Genomic DNA, 21,205 nt, shown 5'->3' with positions numbered 1-21,205 from the left:
CTCCAACATCTGTGAGTAAAACACTTTCTTTTCTCCCCCTTTCCATTTCTTTTCTCATTCTCACCTTCAATTGGTCACTTGCAGCAACTGAAGGGAAAGGAAGTGAATCCAGGGAGGGTGCAGACTCTGGAAATCTTGGCTCAGGTGTCTCTCTTTCTCTCTCTTAAAGACATTGAGAAGTCTTACAATACCAGGTTAAAGTCCAACAGGTTTGCTTCGAATCACTAGCTTTCGGAGCACAACTCCTTCCTCAGCGCCTTCCATTCACCTGAGGAAGGAGCAGTGCTCCGAAACCTTGTGATTCAAAACAAACCTGTTGGACTTTAACCTGGTGTTGTAAGGCGTCTTACTGTGCTCATCCCAGTCCAACACCAGCATATCCACATCATGGCTTAAAGACATTGACATCCTTTGCTCCCTCAGCTTGACACATTTATTTGTCTGGCTAAAAGGATGGTCTCTTTCCTAATGTTCACAATTAAAGGGCTGGTTTCCCCAGGAGATGGCTGACATTTAAGGGGACAGTAAATAAATATTAGGCAGTGTGTGGCATGGTTAATCACTGCTGCTTCACGGCACCGAGAACCCGACTTCGATCCAGGCCCCAGGTCACTGTCCGTGTTGAGTTTGCACATTCTCCCTGTGTCTGCGTGGATCTCACCCCCCCCACAACCCAAAGATGTGAAGGGTAGGTGAATTGGCCACACCAAATTGCCTTTTTGATTGGAACAAAATAATTGGGTATTCTAAATTTACTTTTAAAAAGAAAAAAATTAAAATCAGGCAGAGATATCTCTAGTGTTTCTATATGGTACATATTTAATACAGTATTTATGGTTCTGCAAATAAGTACATTTATTAGAGTTTCTAGTTGTGTAATAATGTATGCAGGTATGTTATATATTTCCAGTCTTCTCTTCCGTCAGATGGTTATTAGTCTCTGGATTTCTCTTCCACAGGGACCAGTGGGGTCTGAGGGTCATTGAATATATTCAAGGATGAGTTAGCTAGATTTTTAATTGACAAGGGAGTCGAGGTTTATGGGCAACAAGGAGGAAAATGGAGCGAAAGCTGAGATGAGGAGGAATTTCTTCACTCGAGGATGTGGTGAAGCTTTGGAATTCTCTAACCCAGAGAACCCCAGTCATCAAGTATTATCAGACTGAGATTGACAGGTTTCTCGATATTGAACATATCGATGGGGGATAGTGTGGGGAAATGGTGCTGAAATAGATTGGCCAATTAGCTCATTTAATGGTTGAGCAGGTTCTATGGGCTGAATGGCTGAATGTAGTTCCTATTTGTTGTGATCTGTGTTCTGACAGGAAGTGATGATCATGGATCTGTCAATCAGCCTGAATCAGCACCTTCAGGAGAATTGGGAGGGTGAATATTAGATACAGCAGAGTGAGAATGGAGGGAGAATGTGTGGGATGGAGATTTACAGCATTTGGGGAATGAGAGAGGAAAGAATGTTCCAGAGAAACTAGAATTGCCTTTTCAGAATTTCTATCCTGTACTGACAGTGATATTTTTTGTAAATTGTTTTTCCAGGATATTAGAAGAGGAGGAATCACAGACAAAAATTGCAAGGGTCAAGTCTCAATCTGACAGTCACTCGATTCTTCGGGACCTGAATACCATCAGTCTTTGAATTAAGGAGAAATGTTTCCCGTTCTGTAGGCGTCAAAATATTTTAAACATCAGTGTGACTGGAAAAGCACCGAGACACACACAACTGAGTGAGAGTGTTCCAGAGCATTGACTGTGGAAAGAGCCTTAACCAGTGACACAGTCTGAAAGAACATCACACCATTCACAGGGGGGAGAGACCATACATGTGGGTTCTGTGTTGTCAAGGCTTCAGCCGATTGTCTGACCCGGAGAGACACAAAGATTCAAAACATGGACAGACCGTGGAAATGTGGGGATTGTGGGAAGGGATACGGAGCCCCATCTGCACTAGAGGCTCATCGGCGCATTCACACTGGGGAGAGGCCATTCAGCTGCTCTCAGTGTGGGAAGTCATTCACTCAGTTCTCCCACCTGCGGACACACCAGCGATTTCACACTGGGGAGAGGCCATTCACGTGCTCCCAGTGTGGGAAGGGATTCAGTGATTCCTCCACCCTGCACAGACATCAGGCAGTTCACACTGGGGAGAGGCCGTTCACCTGCGCTCAGTGTGGGAAGGGATTCACTCAGCTATTCCCGCTGCAGACACACCAGCGAGTTCACACTGGGGAGAAGCCGTTCTCCTGCTCTCAGTGTGGGAAGGGATTCAGATATTCATCCAACCTGCAGGCACACCAGAGAGTTCACACTGGGGAGAGGCCATTCAACTGCTCTCAGTGTGGGAAGGGATTTACTCAGTTGTCCAACCTGGAGACACACCTGAGAGTTCACACTGGGGAGAAGCCATTCACCTGTTCTCAGTGTGGAAAGGGATTCAGTGTTTTATCCAGTCTTCAGAGACATCAACGGGTTCACACTGGGGAGAAGCCGTTCACCTGCTCTCAGTGTGGGAAGGGATTCATTCAACAATCCAACCTGCAGATACACCAGCAAATTCACACTGGGGAGAGGCCGTTCACCTGTTCTCAATGTGGGAAGGGATTTTGTGATTCATCGCACCTGCTGAGACACCAACAAGTTCACAATTGATGACGGGTTGGATTCTGCTGTTATTGTTTCTCCTCTCAATTACCTCGAGGACTGCATTTTGTTCATTCTGACAGTTGGTCAGTGGGGATTGTTGGAGGGTTTCTTTCTGCTGGACACTCTGGTTTCACAACTTTTCCTCCAGTGGGCTGATGATATTCAAAACTTATTGCGAATACCAATCTTTAAATTGCACAATAAAAGGATCACAGAGTGAAAGGGCTTTTGGAAGTTAAAAGATATATAGTTCCCATTTCTTTTTTTTTAAATAATTTTTATTCAAAATTTTGCATAATATCAACAACAAAAAGACAGAAATTTTTGTTTTACGAAAGAACAGAAAGAACAGTCTCCCCCCCCCCCCCCCCACCCCTTACACATACACAGCGGAAGAGATAAACAAACACCCATCATTCCCCCTAAACATCTGCCCGTCCCTTCAATAGACAGGACAGACCCCCCCCCCCCGCGTATACACAGAAGAGGAAATGAATTAATGTCCGACATTGGCACAGAAAAACTATGCCCGTCCTTTAGTACAAAACAACAAAACATCCCTCTCCCCCCCCCCCCCCCCCCCCCCCCCGGGTTGCTGCTGCTGCTGGCCTGTTTCCATCGTTCTGCCAGGAAGTCCAGGAATGGCTGCCACCTCCTGAAAAACCCCTGTACTGATCCCCTTAGGGCAAATTTCACCTATAGTTCCCATTTCTGTTTGGAATCCCCTAAATCATGCCATGTTGCCATGAAGATGGGCTGTGGTGGTTACATGGCTCTTTTATTTAATGTATCTAGGTGCTTCTCACAGAAGACAACTAACAGGGTATGAGGGGCAAGTTGTCTGAGGTGGAAGGGAAAACTGTTGGGAGGTAGGGAATAGATAATAGTTAAGGAATTATTACATATTACAAAGGCCAGTTAGCTCAGTTGGCTGGATGGCTGGTTTATGATGCGGAGCGACTCCAACAACATGGATTCAACTCCCATATCGGCGGAGGTTATCCATGAACCTTGCCCCTCATCTGAGGTGTGGTGACCCTCAGGTTAAATCACCACCAGTCAGCTCTCTCTCTCTCTCAAAGGGGAGAGCAGCCTATGGTCCTCTGGGCCATTGGTGACATTCATTTCTTTTTTAAAATAAATTTAGAGCACCAAATTAGTTTTTTCCAATTAAGGGGCAATTTGGCGTGGCCAATTGACCTCCTCTGCATATCTTTTTGGGTTGTGGGAGTGAGACCCAGACAGACACTGGGAGAATGTTCAAAGGTGACTTTCATTTCACATGAATTCAACAAATATAGATTTTTAATTTTAGTAATGTAAGAACATAAGAACTAGGAGCAGGAGTCGGCCATCTGGCCCCTTGAGCCTGCTCCGCCATTCAATGAGATCATGGCTGATCTTTTGTGGACTCTGCTCCACTTTCCGGCCTGATAACCATAACCCTTAATCCCTTTATTCTTCAAAAATATATATTTTATTAAAGTCTTTGAACATTTTTATAACAGTAACATAAACAATGACATCAACATGGTAAGATAAACATTTGCCCCCCCCCCCCCAGCCCAATCTTCACACACCCCAACCATACAACAACAATCCCCCCCCCCCCCCCCCCCCCTTGGAATACTGCATCTGCTGACAGTTTAATTTTCCCTGAGAAAGTCGAAGAAACGGCTGCCACCTCGGGGTGAATTCGACCATTGACCCTCTTAAGGCGAACTTTATTTTCTCGAGACTGAGAAACCCAGCCATGTCACTAACCCAGGTCTCTACACTTGGGTGCTTCAAGTCCCTCCACATTAACAAGATCCGTCTCTGGGCTACCAGGGAGGTAAAGGCCAAGACATCGGCCTCTTTCGCCCCTGAACTCCCGGAACTTCCGACACTCCAAAGATCGCTACCTCCGGACTCGGCACCACCCCTGTTTTTGAGAATGTGAAGCAGGGAAGTGAGGATGTGAAGCAAGGGTTAATAGCCAGAAACAGAAAGAGCCAGGTGGGACATCACAAATTAAACGAATATGTAAGAATATGCTATTGAAGTCATTGCAGGATGTTCAAGGTAAGGGAGTGTGACTATAAGCCACACAGCCTTGAGAAACAAGGCGAATGGCCGGATGATGAGATATAAAATATGGAGGCCGCTTGCAATTATAGCTACCATTTACCAATTAAGCTACTAATTAGGCTAAAATTGCTATACGCTTTTGTGCCAATAGACAACTGCAAAATGTCTACCTCAATGTCTGTAAGATTATGTATTGAAAATATGACAATAACAAATTAATCATGTCATGTACTAAACATTTGGTAAAAACAAGCTGTAATCTGTATTGGGGCAAGCTCAAGTGAATGTAAGAGACAACCGCTTAAAAAAACATATAAAAGAAGGGTGCTTTGAGCAAGACTTTGGCACTCTCAGAGAGGTGGTTCTTTGGAATACCTAGAGAGCGGCCCCGATCGCAATAAAGAATATTCTAAAGTACGGACGTGTTCGAGATCGTTTCTTCCGGACTGAGAGACAAGTGAATTAGACTCGCATTCATATTTGGTGGCAGCGGTGGGATTTCAAAGAGTCTCCGCTGAGGCTGACGGCGTAAGCGACTGGTCGAGTTCGGGAGCGAAGGAGGAATTGGGCCACCACTGTGAGTAAAATTTTTGCCACTTTGGTATTCCCCTCCGCTGTACCGTCCGCGATTCGGCCCCGCTGCCAGTGCTCAGGGACGCTCCTACGAAATCCAGGTCAGTCCGGCGAACCCGTTTAAGGGAGGGAGTTGGCCCCTACAGTTATAGCCATGGGCACAGGCAGGGACTAGTGTCGTAAGGAAGGGTGGTAGCCCTGACAGTTAATAGCCACAACAGAGGTTCGGCATTATCATGATCCTTGCTTTTGTTTAAAAGTGCCCCCGCGATAAGAGGCTTTAGAAGGGTGTGTGATCAACCCTAAGTTAAAACTATAACAAGGACGTTATAACCTTGTAGTTAGATAGGCTTGCAGGCACGGATGAGCCTGCCTGAATTGGGCAACGGAACAGGATAACTCCGTTTAAATTCAAGATTGAATAAAGTGGTCCAGGACCATTTCACCAAATTAACAATAATCGCAAGGATCATTAACTGCCAATAGTGTAGAGATGGGTAATACGTTAGATACAACCTCTGATAGTGGAAGCGCGCTTCAAACCTTGTGTAAACAATATCCGGAATATTCCAAGCAACTGAGAAATTGTCAGGAGAATTGCATAAAAATTTAGAAGAAAAATGGCCACTGGGGGAAAACTAATGCATTAAAATTGGGTATAAAATTGACAGAGAAAGAAATAATTAAAACAGTCAAAGTCTTAAAAAAAAAGGAAGGCACATATGGGAAAAGAACCAAGTCATTAGGCTATCCGCCTTCAATCTGTTTATTAATCCATGTGAGTTTAAGCTTAAGTGAGATAAGGTGCTGTCAGGGACTGCGGAGTTCCCAAATCCTATCTCCCAGAATTCTGACATAGTAAACTGCTTTGTTACTGATATTCAGGCCTTTGTGTGAATATTTTCACCCCTAACATTTAGTGTAAGTCTGGAAGGATTTGCTGAGCTGGACGCCGCTCGAGCCGGTGGACAAGGCGAGTAGTCAAACCTTTGACCGCCTAAAATTAGAATCACTTGGCAAGGCGGACAGACGGTGAGGTAACATCCAATAAATCTAGTATCAAGGCCAAATTAGTAAAAAAGTCAGTATAAAATATTGTTTTTTGGTTTTTGAAGAGCAAAATACACTGGTAAAAAAAAAACAATGATCAAAGATGGGTGTGATTTCTGTGGAACAGAGAAAAATGGTGAGATACACAGAAGTAAAGATAAGACAAATAAAGTTAGAAGCACAAATGATAAATTCAACCTTCACACCATTTGGAAGACAGGCTGGTTAAAAGGAATTGAGCTCTAACTCCTTTAAACAAAGCAATCAAGTGGGTAAAGATAGTGTAAAGACCTCACAAAACTGCCAACAATTACGGCTAACAACTGTCCCGGAATGTCTCAAGGAGAGAAAAAAAAAATCAAATTAAGTGAAGTCCAAAAGATCAGAAAGGGGCTAAAACACTCAATTGGTTTTGTTCAGGAATATCTGAGAATGACTAACCCCTCCACTCCCAGAACGAAAAAATGGGGAGGAAGATCAGTGCAAGGTTACGGTTGGAAACTTAAGAATGGATACATGTCGAGAATAACTTCAGATCATTTCAAGCCGTCCAGATAAATTCAGCAGTAATTCAACTCATTTGAAATAAAAGAAAAATAAACATCCAGTAATGTCTCTTTCCAAAAACCGGTTAAATAACGAACATTGAAAATTGAAAGAAAGGATGGGTAATGTCTAAGGTCACATAGTAGACGGAGATGGCACCATGCCAAGTTCTCCAACACTTTTGATTCTGTACAAAAATTTAACCATTTCAGCAAGCAGGTCATCTGCACAAAGAAATATACATCTCTAAGAAAAGCTAATGCCTCTAAAATTAATCAGTGGAAATTGACTTAAATGGAATGACACAGATAAAGTTTTCGAAGGCGAATGAAAAATTTTGTTCTGTATTTTAATTTTGTTCCATTTTAGACAAAGAGAGACAGACAGAGTTACGTAGAGAGAGTTACGTAGAGAGAGAGAGACTGATAGAGACAGCGAAAGTTGAGAGGGCGAAAGAGAACGAGTCAGGGAGAGACAGAGAAGGGCAGGGGTAGTTAGATAAAGAGAAAGAGCGACAAGAGTTCCAGAGAGAGAGAGAGAGAGAGAGTTTTAGGCATTTAAACATTGTTCTGAACTATTCACTGTCTTTGTATTCAGACTTTGACTTCAGACCTTGACTTTTTACGAGCTGTGATTATTTGAAAGCTTCGGGTTGTCTGCGCATTGTCACTGAAGGGTAATTTTGATACACAGAGAATTTTGGTCAGGGTGCGAGATCACGTATGTAGGAATAGGAAAGTATTGGTTTTGTGGTGTTTAGCGGAGGTTGGGATGGTTGAAGTGCATGTGACAGGTGTGATCAAGCCGTGTTTCATTGGTTCAGGGTTGGAACTTCCCTGACACAGATAGTCTTCAGTAGGGTGAAACGAAACTGTCTCACAACGCAGATGTTTTAATTATGAGATTGCAGAATGACTTATAAACAACAGATGGGTAAATTAAATATGTCCATGAGTTTCAATAACATATTGTGTTCCTTGAAAAACTTGATAACGGGAATTTAGCAGCCCTCCAACTTTTACTCCCAGCCATTTGAGTGAAAAATTAAAAACAAGTTTAGAGATGCGAATGGCATCATTCCAATTTATCCACCCACTATACGCCCCTTTTTGTCTCTGCAAGACAATTAACCCTTTCAACAAGCTTTTGTGTGTAATCCAGAAGATGTCTTGACACTCCCATGTGGGTTTGCCTGTGAACTCTGGCCTTTTAAATTCTGATAAAGTAATGAACAGTCCACACAGCTGAAGATGCATTTTAATTGGAACTTACAAATCTTAAGTTTTGAATTTTCACCCTCTTAACGACCCAGACCTAACCATGTTCACAGATGGAAGTGCTTCCATCGGTGAAAGGGGGGAGCGGTTATCAGGATATGCTATAATCAACCAGGGTGGGGAGACAGTAGAATCAGCAGCATTTGAGACTCCGTTTTCAGCACAGCAAGCAGAATTGTTCGCACTAATACGCGCATGCGCACTAGGAGCAGGCAAAAAGTAAATATTTATACAGACTCCAGATATGCTTTTGGAGTCGTTCATGATTTCGGACAATTATGGAAGAACAGAGGATTCTTAACATCCGCTGGCACCCCAATTTCCCATCAACAGCTAGTAACCCAGTTACTCCAAGCTCTTATGCTCCCAGAAAAGGTAGCAGTGATAAAGTGTACTGCCCATACGAAAGGAAAAACTCCAGTAGATGAAGGAAATAGGCAGGCCGACCACCAAGCAAAAGAAGCCTCAAAGTCAAAGGCCATGGTAGCGCCTAAAATGATGAGCCAGACTAAAAGCTCAAAAGACAAGTCTCCCTCTAAAAAAACCTATGCTGACTATTACTGATGTAATCCAGCTACAGGAGGACGCTCCTGCTAGCGATATAAAGTTATGGGAAGAATTGGGATGTATATATGATAAAGAAAGTAAGCTGTGGGTCACCCCAGCAGGGCAGACATGTATGCCCGATGCTTTGGCAGCCTGGGTGACCGAATGTGTACACTTTGCAACTCACTGTGGTGCTCGCGCTACAGGGGATATATTGTTAAAACCTGGTGGCATCCCAGACTGCAGGAAATAGCCTAACGAATTAGCAATCGCTGCTTGATATGTCAGCAGTATAACCCTGGGAAGGCTGTCCCCTGCGAGCAGGGGAAAACACCATTGCCCGAGGGTCCCTTTGAGACCTTGCAACTGGACTACATTGAGTTGGAAAGATGCCAGTGTTATAAGCATGTATTAGTGATTGTTGATGTGTTTAGTAAATGGATAGAGGCCTATCCTACTGTAGATAATAAGGCTTCAACTGTAGTAAAAGTTCTTATGCGTGAAATTGTACCAAGATTCGGACTTCCATATTGTTTAAGCTCTGATAATGGACCTCACTTTGTGGGACAGATCAATAAAGAATTCTGCACTCAACTAGGAATTAAACAGCAATTACACTGCGCCTACAGACCCCAGGCAGCTGGGATCGTGGAAAGAGCTAACCAGACTCTGAAAACAAAACTTGCTAAGCTACAAGCAGAGACTGGAGCCACCTGGCTCAAACTTTTACCTGTTGCACTTTTCCAGATCAGAACCACCCCTGCGGGAAAGACTCGATTGAGCCCCGCTGAAATCTTGTACGGAAGACCCCTTCGCACCCCCTTGGACTGTCATACATCCCGAGACATTCAGTTCCACCACATGACTACAGAAATGGCTAATTATATAATAGCCTTGACTAAAGTATTAAAGAGTCTCCAATTACAAGTACATGTCACGCAAGAGGAAGTGCCACCCTTAGCTAGCTCCGATATTGTACAACCGGGAGATCATGTGATGATCTGCAATTGGACATGGAAGGGGTTGGAACCACGTTGGGAAGGACCGTTCCAAGTTCTCCTAACCACCCCCACGGCAGTCAAAGTTGAAGGATGCAATGCACATCCACCACTGTAAGCTAGTGAAGTTTTCGTGATTATTAACTTTCGTTTTCAAGTTCTAGGTACATGTGGCTGATCGTTCGACTACAGGATGAGGCTGCCTTTTGTACTCGCGATCCTCGCCAGCACACTACTGTGTGCGACCACTCGAGACCGACGATGTAGACCCGGCGGACGAATTCTGCACCTTTGTAGTGATGACACTTTTAGCTGTGCCAACAGCACCACAGATGAGACCTTGTGGACGGCGACCCCGGTAGATACCTGTACCACCATCATTCATCAAGACGAGCAGAAGCCTCGGTTGCTGACTACCCGCGGATCCCAGACCTGCGATCGCTACGCTTGCCGGTGGGACTACCGGTGTACGAGGGAAAGGCAAGCCACGAGTTCCTGAGTATAAGACTATTCATACTCACCCGCCTACCAGGAGGAAGCGGGCAACACACCATGTGACTGCAAATTAATTCCTGTTTATGTCTTATACTTATGCAAAGAAATTGAATATCTCCTCTTGTTGGGTATGTACGCATGTTCCCAGCCATGCCCATGGGGGTGTTCCCTTGGTCCCTCTTTCCTATTTGATCGAGGAGGTTGCAGAATGGGCTTTGCGACGTAATCATACCGATTCTGATAATGATACACAAGATATGATAGATTGGCAGTCGGCTGGGTTCAATATGAACAGGTTTCAAGGATGGTGGTGGCCAAAGTTTAATGCAACCCATCAGCCGCCCTACCTGATCCTCCCCAAGTATGCTAAATTTCCAAAAGGCAGTATATGTTTTAAAAAGGATCATGCCAATGGGACCTACCCAGTAGGTACTAGCCAATGTAACCAGACCCTGATTTGGCAACCACCCATAACTAATCTTACACAAAAGGGCTTGTTCACCTTTAATTGGTCAGCAGTGAAGAACCAGACTAGTGGCGGCCCCTGGAGGGGGGAACCGACTAGAATCATGATGACGGATGCCAAGGGGAACTTGAGCTCGTACAATGATACCTATTTTGTATGCGGACATAAAGCATATCCCTGGTTGCCGGAAAATTGGTCGGGTTCTTGCTATATGGGCTTTGTAGTCCCTGGTATTGCCCATTATACAGACCTATCCGACCATCCCCATGCCCGATCCACTAGGGCCATTGTGCCTTGGGAGGCAATAGCTACTGTCCTTTGGCCACAGTTCGGCAGTATTAGATCTCTCCAAAAAGTCATCCAGCTCCGGGATATATTGGAGCAAGTGGCCAATGATACCGCAGAAGGACTCAGTGAGCTCAGCGCAGAGTTAGTAGCTGTTCGGACGGTTGCCTTACAGAACCGCATGGCTTTAGACTACCTCCTCGCCAGCAAGGGAGGTACATGTGCTGTGGTGGGTTCTGAGTGCTGTACTTATATCCCTGATAGCTCGGAGAACATTACTCACCTAGTGGGCCACATTAGGGATGGGGTAAAGAGACTCCGCCAGTCCTCCTCAGACGACTGGGGATGGCTGTGGTCTAGCTCCTGGACCACCTATCTGTTTCATGGATTTATTTTCTTTATCGCTATTTGCATTTTGCTGTGTATTATTATAACCTGTGTTAAATGCTTTTGTAATCGTTTAGGTGCTTCTGTGATGCCACAGATGCTGCAGCGGCTTTCCCAATTAGACCCGCAGGACTTAGCACGTGCCGAGAATGCGTATGAGGATGTAGAGCTAGATTTCCCGGAGGCATTCTTCAGACTCTCAAGGATAAGTTTCTGAGGGCTGTGTGATCATGGAATGATCAAAGGGGGGAGTGAGAATGTGAAGCAGGGAAGTGAGGATGTGAAGCAAGGGTTAATAGCCAGAAACAGAAAGAGCCAGGTGGGACATCACAAATTAAACGAATATGTAAGAATATGTTATTGAAGCCATTGCAGGATGTTCAAGGTAAGGGAGTGTGACTATAAGCCACACAGCCTTGAGAAACAAGGCGAATGGCCGGATGATGAGATATAAAATATGGAGGCCGCTTGCAATTATAGCTACCATTTACCAATTAAGCTACTAATTAGGCTAAAATTGCTATACGCTTTTGTGCCAATAGACAACCGCAAAATGTCTACATCAATGTCTGTAAGATTATGTATTGAAAATATGACAATAACAAATTAATCATGTCATGTACTAAACATTTGGTAAAAACAAGCTGTAATCTGTATTGGGGCAAGCTCAAGTGAATGTAAGAGACAACCCCTTAAAAAAACATATAAAAGAAGGGTGCTTTGAGCAAGACTTTGGCACTCTCAGAGAGGTGGTTCTTTGGAATACCTAGAGAGCGGCCCCGATCGCAATAAAGAATATTCTAAAGTATGGACGTGTTGGAGATCGTTTCTTCCGGACTGAGAGACAAGTGAATTAGACTCGCATTCACATTTTCAGCCTTCTTTTCTCCAAGGAAAATATCTCTAATCTATCCTCAATTTGCCCTACTGAAAAGCAATATTCCATTACTAATTCAATGCTATTTAATAAATGCTAGCTTACTGAAAAGCTACTTCCTGCTTTAGCAGTTTTGACATTAACTAATGGCTTCTCGCTGCTCTTCACATTTCTCATGCCCATGCACTGGTCTCTAAAATTATCAATTACATAGTGGGGGAGGGGGGAAATAATCAAAATCATCCCTCAGTGTTTTCACGTGGATGGCATTTTTTTTAATAACTTATTTGTTAAAACAATATTTTCAGTATAATTACTGAAAATGATAAAATACTTCCAATTCAGGATGGGGAGTGGCTTAGAGGGGACCTTGCAGGTGGTGAAGTTCCCATGTGTCTGCCCTGGTCCTTTTAGATGGTAGTGGCTGTAGGTTAAGAAGGTACGACCCAACTTTGGTGTGTTATTGCAGTGCCTCTTTTAGACGGTACACAATGCTGCCATTATGCGTTGGTGGTGGAGGGAGTGAATGTTCACGAAAGGGATGCCAATCTAACAGGCTGCGTTGCACTGTGCGGTGTCAGGCTTCTTGTTTGTTGAAGCTGCACTCATTCAGGCAGTCGAGATTTTTCCATCACATTTCTGACTTGTGCTTTGTTGATGCTGGGCAGGCTTCGGGGAGTGAGGTGGTGAGCTACTGCCGCACGATCATGAGCCTCTGACCGGCTTTTGTAGCCAAAATATTGATCTGGCTGATCCAGTTCAGTTTCTGGTCAATGGCAACCCTATGGATATTGATAGTGGTGGATTAAGAAATGATAATGCCATTGAATGTCAAGGGGCCATGGTCAGATGCTTTCTAGTTGGAGATAATAATAATAGTATTAATAATAATAGCTTATTGTCACAAGTATGCTTCAATGAAGTTACTGTGAAAAGCTCCTAGTCGCCACATTCCGGCGCCTGTTCAGGGAGGAATTGAACCCGCACTGCTGCCTGGTTCTGCATTACAAGCCAGCTATTTAGCCCAGTGTGCTAAATCAGCCCCAGATATATGGTCATTGCCTGGTACTTTGTAGTGCAAATTGTACTTGCCACTTGTCAGCCCAACCGTGGATATTGTCCAGGTCTTTCTGCATTTGGACATGGACAGCTTCAGTTTCCAAGGAGTCATGATGGAACCATCATTGAAACCAAACTCATGATAGCACTTTGACTTTTTCTTTAATTGTCTAGCAAATTCAGCTGACAGTGCTAGCATATGACTTTTAAATTCAGAAGCGTAGCCATATATTTCATTTGTGAGTTGCTATTAATTCGAATGGCATTTACAACCATCATGAAAGACAGGTTTACCACATGAAAGTTACAATACAAATATTTGACCAAGTTAGTCCCAGAACTTTCACTGCTTTGAGCAAATATATTTTGCAAATGGGCATTTTTAAAAACTGAAATAAATCAAGATTCTTGTTTCATGTCATGCCTCCCAGGAAAATTGGCTGAACTGGTTCAACTATTTTTAGTATTCATGACATCAGAGTGGAAGAAGCTGCATTATACAGGTTCACTGGAAGGTATCAATCTCTGACCCAAAAACCTAGAGACAAGTATGCCTACAGCTAAAAGACCCAAGCAGGATTCTGTCAAGGAACACTTCCTGGCCAATTTTGTTTTCTCAGACAGATACTGCCCAACTGTTTGGGTTATTACCTGTAGCTAATTCCCTAGTTAAAATGAATAAGCACAGAAATCAACAACAGGTATAAAAGGTAATAGCTGAGGACTGAAGCAACTAAATCACGTATATTGACAGGACAGGCCCATGACATCCAGTTCTGCATTAAGATTTTGACCGTTCAAAATAAACATTCAATTTTAACACAATTGGTATTCACACTCAGTCTACACAGATAGATAAATGCACATATGGTTGAAAAATGGAAGACTAGGAATCGAAGAACCTTTGGTTTACTCACGATTGTCATCAATTTCAATGTTCTACACAATCAAGTTCTGCTCAATGACGTAATGCTTTAATACAGGCAGGCTACAGAAAAAGAATCACTTGTTCCTGGACTCATTAGATGAATGATTTGAATAAGGGTAGCATGCTCCACGCTAGGACTAATTTTCCTAATATCAAAAGCGACTGGATAGTCAGTTCTCTTCAAGTATAAGAGTGAAAAAGTTAATAGTGTTTGTAGTTAAGAAGGCATTGATTTTTTAAAAAGAAAATCAAAGCACTGCTACAACTGGATTCTGATGAGTATCATGAACGCCAACCACGAAACACACCAACATTTCTGCCTTAGAGCAATGACCCCAGGACAAGTTTAAATATAGGGTTAACCACCCTTTGTTGGAACATGCATAGGTGGAGAGAAAGCTAGTCCTTTGATACTGTACTACAATTTACATCTTTCTCAAGGACTGTCATCAATGTTATTGTCTTGTTATAATTACTCATCACTGACACTTATATCCTGACACAATTTTGGGAATCATGTTGAATAATCAGGTTTAAAGCAGATATATTTAATGGTTAAAAGGCAGTTTCTTATCAAGTTTTAGTTAGGACAGTAATTTCTAATTTTGGAAATAGGTATATATTCATTGTTCAATAAGATCCTAGAAGAATAAAATCCCGCTTTTGATGAAAATCAATACTGTGATAAACATGGCAGACAATAATTACACCATGGAGATTTTTAAGTTGGGAAAGAAATATTCACCTACACTCTTATTTTTCATTCAGTGAAAATGTCTGTATACTCATAAATTTTACTTTACCAATGCTATCAACCAATGGCAAGAATATTTTTGAATTTTCTGGTCATCCCTTGAGATTAAGTCTCATGTAATCAGCATGCTTCAGACAATATGGAAATACTTACCAGGCATAGATGGAGCTGTTGCCCGGTGCCCATTGCTATTTATTGTTCCTTCGTATGCAACAGTTATATCATACACTGCATCAAGGTGGTCTCTCATTGTGTTAATCGCTACCCTCGTTGCCTTCACACGTGGTGACATTGCATGTCTTAGCTCTGGCAGCCCTGGAAGACAGTGAAAGAAATATTTACAAATGGGAAAGGACATGTCAACCAACAAATTATGTCTCAACAATGAAGTACAATACATAAAAGGTTTAAATGAAATGATAAAGCATCCCAGCTGTGGGGTTAAATCGGCAGTTTATGTTAATTGCAATTTCTCATTTGACACACCTTTTATTAAATATCAAAATCTACACTATATTTAGGAATAATAGGCTTAATATTGAAATATGATTACCTTTAGAAGTCTATAACAATGAAATGCAAAACGTCAACACAACAGAAACCAACACACAAACCTTTTTTGGGTGGCAATGATTGAAGTTGTGTAAAAATTTCATTTGACAAATGAACATTTCCAAATATAGTTGGTAAAAAAGGTTTCGGTTCCTACACACATTTAAAAATAAAATACTGCAACACTCAATTTCTTTTTCCAAGCACTTACACGTTTTAACATTTTCATTTAGCGCTTTTAACCCAAATTTCTTCTTAGGCAGTTCCTAGGGATAGAGATGACTTACTTTCATTCTGACAGGATAGGTTCAGAGATGGCTGCTAAGTCTATTGTGCAATCTGCAGACTCTGCCACATGTGGGCTTGTGATGCATGAAGGGTCGGGTAGATGGGTTGTTGTGAGGTTTACGTGCTCTCTCTCATGTTTTCACTTGCTCTGTGGGTGTTGCCAACTATGTATTTCGATGTGTTTGGTGCCTTCTCCAATTTGTTGGTCAAAAGCCAGAGACTCCCATGAGCCAACATGGATATTTGACCTCTTCAGGGATGCTGTGAGGATTGTTTTTCTGGGAATCTCCTGCCGCAAAGAATTCTGAGTAGAGCAGTTGCTTCAGTAGTCTTATTAGTGTAATGACAAGAGTATGAAATGCATCCTAATGGAATGAGTTACCGCATCTGTATTACATAGTTACTAAAGACTAAAACAAATTAAATTTTATCAACTATCTCTGGAGACTTGTATCGCATTTTTCAAATGAAATTACGGAATAACTCAAAACAATGCCACCCAAAACAGTTTAGGTTTGTATTCATTATTGTGCTGACCTTTGTCTCACTGTTCTATGCTTCCAGAGATAACAGACATCAAACTCTTGATCCCAACAAGAGCTGTATATAGGTCATGTGGCAGGATCTGAAATTTATAGCAAAAGGACATTGCAGATTTAAATGTTTCAATCGCTAAAAGACAACACTCATGCCATAGCCATAATATGTACAAATGAAATGAAAGTCACCACGTGGTCAATCCACCTACCCTGTAATTACACTCTTACCGCAATGAAGCAAAATCTTTTAATTAAAGCACAACAAATTTACTCAGATGGTCCTGGAATATCCTGTCAAATTGCACAGAAAATGCTGCATGATTGGAGTACAGTACTAAATTCCAGTGCAGAACATCCATAAGTTGTGAGACAGTTGGCAAAGATTAAAGTTGACACCACTGGAATTTCTTACTTCTAAAACGGTTTAATTGACTCCAGCTTTCACTCTTTTGTCAATGAACCGACATCAAATAAAGTCATTGGAAATGTATGTTCAAATAACTCCAGTAAACTAGAAGCCAACAATAACAGCTTACGGGGGAAACTATTTCAGGAAAACTTAAACTGAAACCCTGGATTCTAAATTATTTGAAAACCAAAACATGATACATTCTGCACAAGTCTTTGGGTTGTGTGGATCACCAAATTGCACTCATAGAAAAATACAAATAACTCAATTAAAGAACAAATGCTTGAATGAAGGGGCCAAATTATTGAGCTGGAATTCCAATCAGCACAAAAAATATAGGTTGGCAAAATAGCTGCCAATTGCAATCTATTTTTGGATGATCAATATCAGTTTTTACTCTCCAATTCATTCGGCAGAGAAAGAGCGATACAGATGGGGTTGAATTTAAATTACACCCAATATCTAACAATAATTTTGACATTTGAGAAACGGTACTTTCCGAAAAGAGGACATTAAATTATTTGTTCAATAGTGTATCCTCAGGGCAGCACGCTGGCGCAGTGGGTTAGGCCTGCTGTCTCACGGCGCCGAGGTCCCAGGTTCGATCCCGGCTCTGGGTCACTGTCAGTGGAGTTTTCACATTCTCCCCGTGTTTGCGTGGGTTTCGCCCCCACAACCCAAAGATGTGTAGGCCAGGTGGATTGGCCATGTTAAATTGCCCCTTAATTGGAAAAAATGAATTGGGTACTCTAAATTTATTTAAACAATAGCGTACCCGTTAGCCTCTCAAGTTGCATTAACTCATGTTTTTACAAAACATCAACAGTCACTCTGATTATGTACTTCGTTAATAATTCAAATATCCAAGGAAGTCATTTGTTGTACCATGGATGTTCAACAGTCGTGTTCTTTTAAAAAAGGTTGACTCAGCCTCCTGATAGGTAGATGTAGTCTTCACCAGTTTAGGATTGCACAGGGTAAAAGGAAAGAAAAAAGATATATACGAACAAGGAGTAGGCCATTCAACTCCTCAACCCTGCACCGCCAGTTAATAAGATGATAGCTGATCTGATAGTAACCTCAAACCTGCATCTCGACTACCCCAGATAACCTAGTACCCCCTTGTTTACCAAGAATCTAACCACTTCAGCCTTAAAAATATTCAAAGAGTTTGCTTCCACCTCCTTTAGGAAGAAAGTTCCAAAGATTTAAGACCATTAGTCTCATCTCAATTTTAAATGGCAAGCCCTAACAGCAATCCTGAGTTCTGGATTCTCCCACAAGAGAAAACATCCTCTTCACACCCACCCTGTAAAGATCCTCAGGATCTATATGCTTCAATCAAGCCGTGTCTTCTGAACTCCAGTCGATACAAGCATAGCCTGTCCAACCTTTTCTGAAGACAAGCTACCCATTCCAGGTTTTTGTCTGATAAACCTTGTCTGAACTGCTTCCAGTGTATTTACATATTTCTTGAAATAAGGTGACCAATACTGCGCGCAGTATTCAGTATCCAATTCACCTTGCAATAAATTATAATTTCTGGAATTACTTACTGTACCTGTATACTAACCTTTGTGATTCATGCACTGGGACACCCCGATCCCTCTGCATCTCAGAGCTCTGCAATCGCTCACCATTTGGATAATATGCTCGTTTTTCATTCTTCCTGCCAAAATGGACCATTTCATATTTTTCCCTATGATACTCCATTTGCCAGATATTTGGCAAATCACTGAACCTAGCTATATCTTTTTATAGCCTTATGTCCTCTTTACAATTTACTCTCCTGCCTATTTTTGTGCCATCAGCAAATTTGGCACCCATCTTTTCAACAACCAAGTCATTATTTTAAATTGTAAACTTTTGGAATTCCCAGTACTGATCCCCGTAGCACATCACTTATTGCATCTTGAAAAACCTGAAAAAGACCCATTTTGCCTACTCTGCTTCCTGTTAGCCAGCCAATCTTTTATCCACGCCAACATCCATTCCAATATGGCCTATATCAGGGGTGGGCAAACTTTTCCGTGCAAGGGCCACATTCAGAAATTCACAATTTTAAAGGGCCGCATAGTATATTAAGTAAAATAATTACTTCACCCGGTTATGATTCTGGGCGCCTCATGTAGAACATAGAAGATAGAACAGTACAGCACAGAACGGGCCCTTCGGCCCTCAATGTTGTGCCGAGCAATGATCACCCTACTCAAGTCAACGTATCCACCCTATAACAGTAAGTAACCCAACACCCCCCCCCCCCCCCCCCATTAACCTTAAAAAAAATAAAAAATTTTAAAAAAAAAATTTTTATGACTTGGTGGGCCACATAAAAACCTTTGGCGGGCCGTAGTTTGCCCACCCCTGGCCTATATCATGAGCGTTTACATAACCACCTTTGATATGCCACTTTATCAAATGCCTTCTGGAAATCTAAGTACAGCGCATGCACTGGTTCCCCTTTTCCCCACACAGGCTACTTCCTCAAAGAACACCAATAAATTGGTTAAACATGATTTCAGACAACCATGTTGGCTCTGCCTAATTGCCTTGAACATATACAAGTGCCTTGCTATAGCTTTCATCATTATAGCTTCAAACATTTTCCCTAAATCACATGTTAAGCTAACTGGCCTGTAGTTTTTGGATTTCTCTATCCTTCCTTTTTGAAAAATGGAGTTACATTTGCTATCTTATAATCTAATGGGACCTTCCCAGAATCTAATGGGATCTTCCCAAAATCAAAACCAATGCATAAACTATCTCATTAGACACTTTTAAGGCCCTAAGATGAAGTCCACCAGGACAGCTCCTACAATTTATCTGGCGACTGTCATTTTCCCCGAGTTCCTCCCTCCCTTCCATTTCATGGTTTATGGCAGCTTCTGGGATGTTACTTCTATCCTCTTGATGCAGGAGCGGCACGGTGGTGCAGTGGATAGCACTGCTGCCTCACAGCACTGAAGATCTGGATTCAATCCTGGCTCCGGGTCACTATCCATGTGGAGTTTACACATTCTCTCCATTGCTGTGTGGGTTTCACCCCACAACCTAAAGATGTTCAGGGTAGGTGGATTGGCTACGCTAAATTGCCCCTTAATTGGAATTTAAAAAATTGGGTATTTTAAATTTAAACAAAAAGATTGATGTAAAATACCTGTTCATCTGCCATTTTTTTGTTTTCCATTATCAATTCTCTTACTTATCCATTTATGTTACTGGCTAGCTTGCTCTTGTAACTTTTCCCTCCTTATTAATCTTCTAGTTATCCTATGCTGTTCTGTCTAGTGTTTTGACCTGCCAGTGTTTTGACCTGCCACCTCTCTTTTCACCATTATATGCTTTTTCTTAAATTTTGTAAAATCTTTAACCTTTCTCGATAACTACAGATAGGGAGCCCATCCTTTGGACTTTACTCATTGGAATACATCTATTGCGTATTCGGAAATATCCCCTCAAATACTTGCCACAGCATCTCTATTGACCTACCCCTTGACCTAATTTGCCAATTCCTTTTAACTAGCACAGCATTCATGCCCTCATAATTACCCTTATTTAAATTTAAAAACAGTTTCAGACCCACTCCTCTCTCCCTCAAACGCAATGTGAAATTTAATCATCTTATCGTCGCTGCTACCTAGGGGCACCTTCACTATATCATTAATTACTCCCACCTTGTTGCTCAGTAGCAATTCTAATACAGTAGTCCCCCGTTATAACGCGCCCCGCAATACCGCGGTTCGCGATATACGGCGGGGGGGTTTATGGACCCCAACTTACTTGACTCATTTTAAACTCTTTTTGAAACAGCACCTTTTTGAGCCGCGATGATTAGACCGATTAGCAGCGATGATTACCCGCGATGATTAGACCGATTAGCAGCGATTATTACCCGCGATGATTAGACCGATTAGCAGCGATGATCACTGTCTTGTACTGTAGAACGATTAGCCGCGATGAGTAGCCGCGACCGATTAGCCCAGTTACACAGCCATAAAAGGGATACCTTTTCCAGTGCAGGTATCTTCGAGTTCGAGTTCAGTTGCGTCGTGTCGTTCAAAATGTTTAAGCGCAAGTCTTACTCAGTGAGTCAAAAGATACATTTGATAGACCGGCTTCGAAACGGGGAAACGAAGGCAAAATTATCCAGAGAGACTGGTGTACCAGAGTCAACCCTCCGTGGGTGGGTGAAAGATGAGCCCAATTTAAGAGCATATGTTGGGACAGTTTCTCAGAGTGAAGGGCTTAGCAGGAAAAAGGCAAGGAACGCTAGTGACAGTAACTTAGAGAAGGCTGTGTTCACCTGGTTTGTCCAGGAACAGTCTGGTGGCACCCCCCTATCTGGACCTATCATCAGGACTCAGGCTGAGAAGTTCCATCACCAGCTCCACCCAGAGGACAGCAATTTCGTAGCCAGCAAGGGTTGGCTCCATCGGTTCCAGAAAAGA

The 21,205-nt window shown here is 42.3% G+C and overlaps 1 protein-coding gene across 2 annotated transcripts in view; it reads right to left on the bottom strand.

Moving 5' to 3' along the window:
• LOC119951358 (zinc finger protein 229-like) overlaps positions 1–21,205 on the bottom strand; it is a 394,086-nt gene that overhangs the window by 180,174 nt on the left and 192,707 nt on the right. The window lies entirely within an intron of this gene.

This window comes from Scyliorhinus canicula, chromosome 17 (assembly GCF_902713615.1).
Source record: "Scyliorhinus canicula chromosome 17, sScyCan1.1, whole genome shotgun sequence".
In the NCBI taxonomy this organism is placed as follows: Eukaryota; Metazoa; Chordata; class Chondrichthyes; order Carcharhiniformes; family Scyliorhinidae; genus Scyliorhinus; species Scyliorhinus canicula.
The sequence above is the reverse complement of the archived record's forward strand: the minus strand, read 5'-3'. Positions and strand labels throughout refer to the sequence as shown.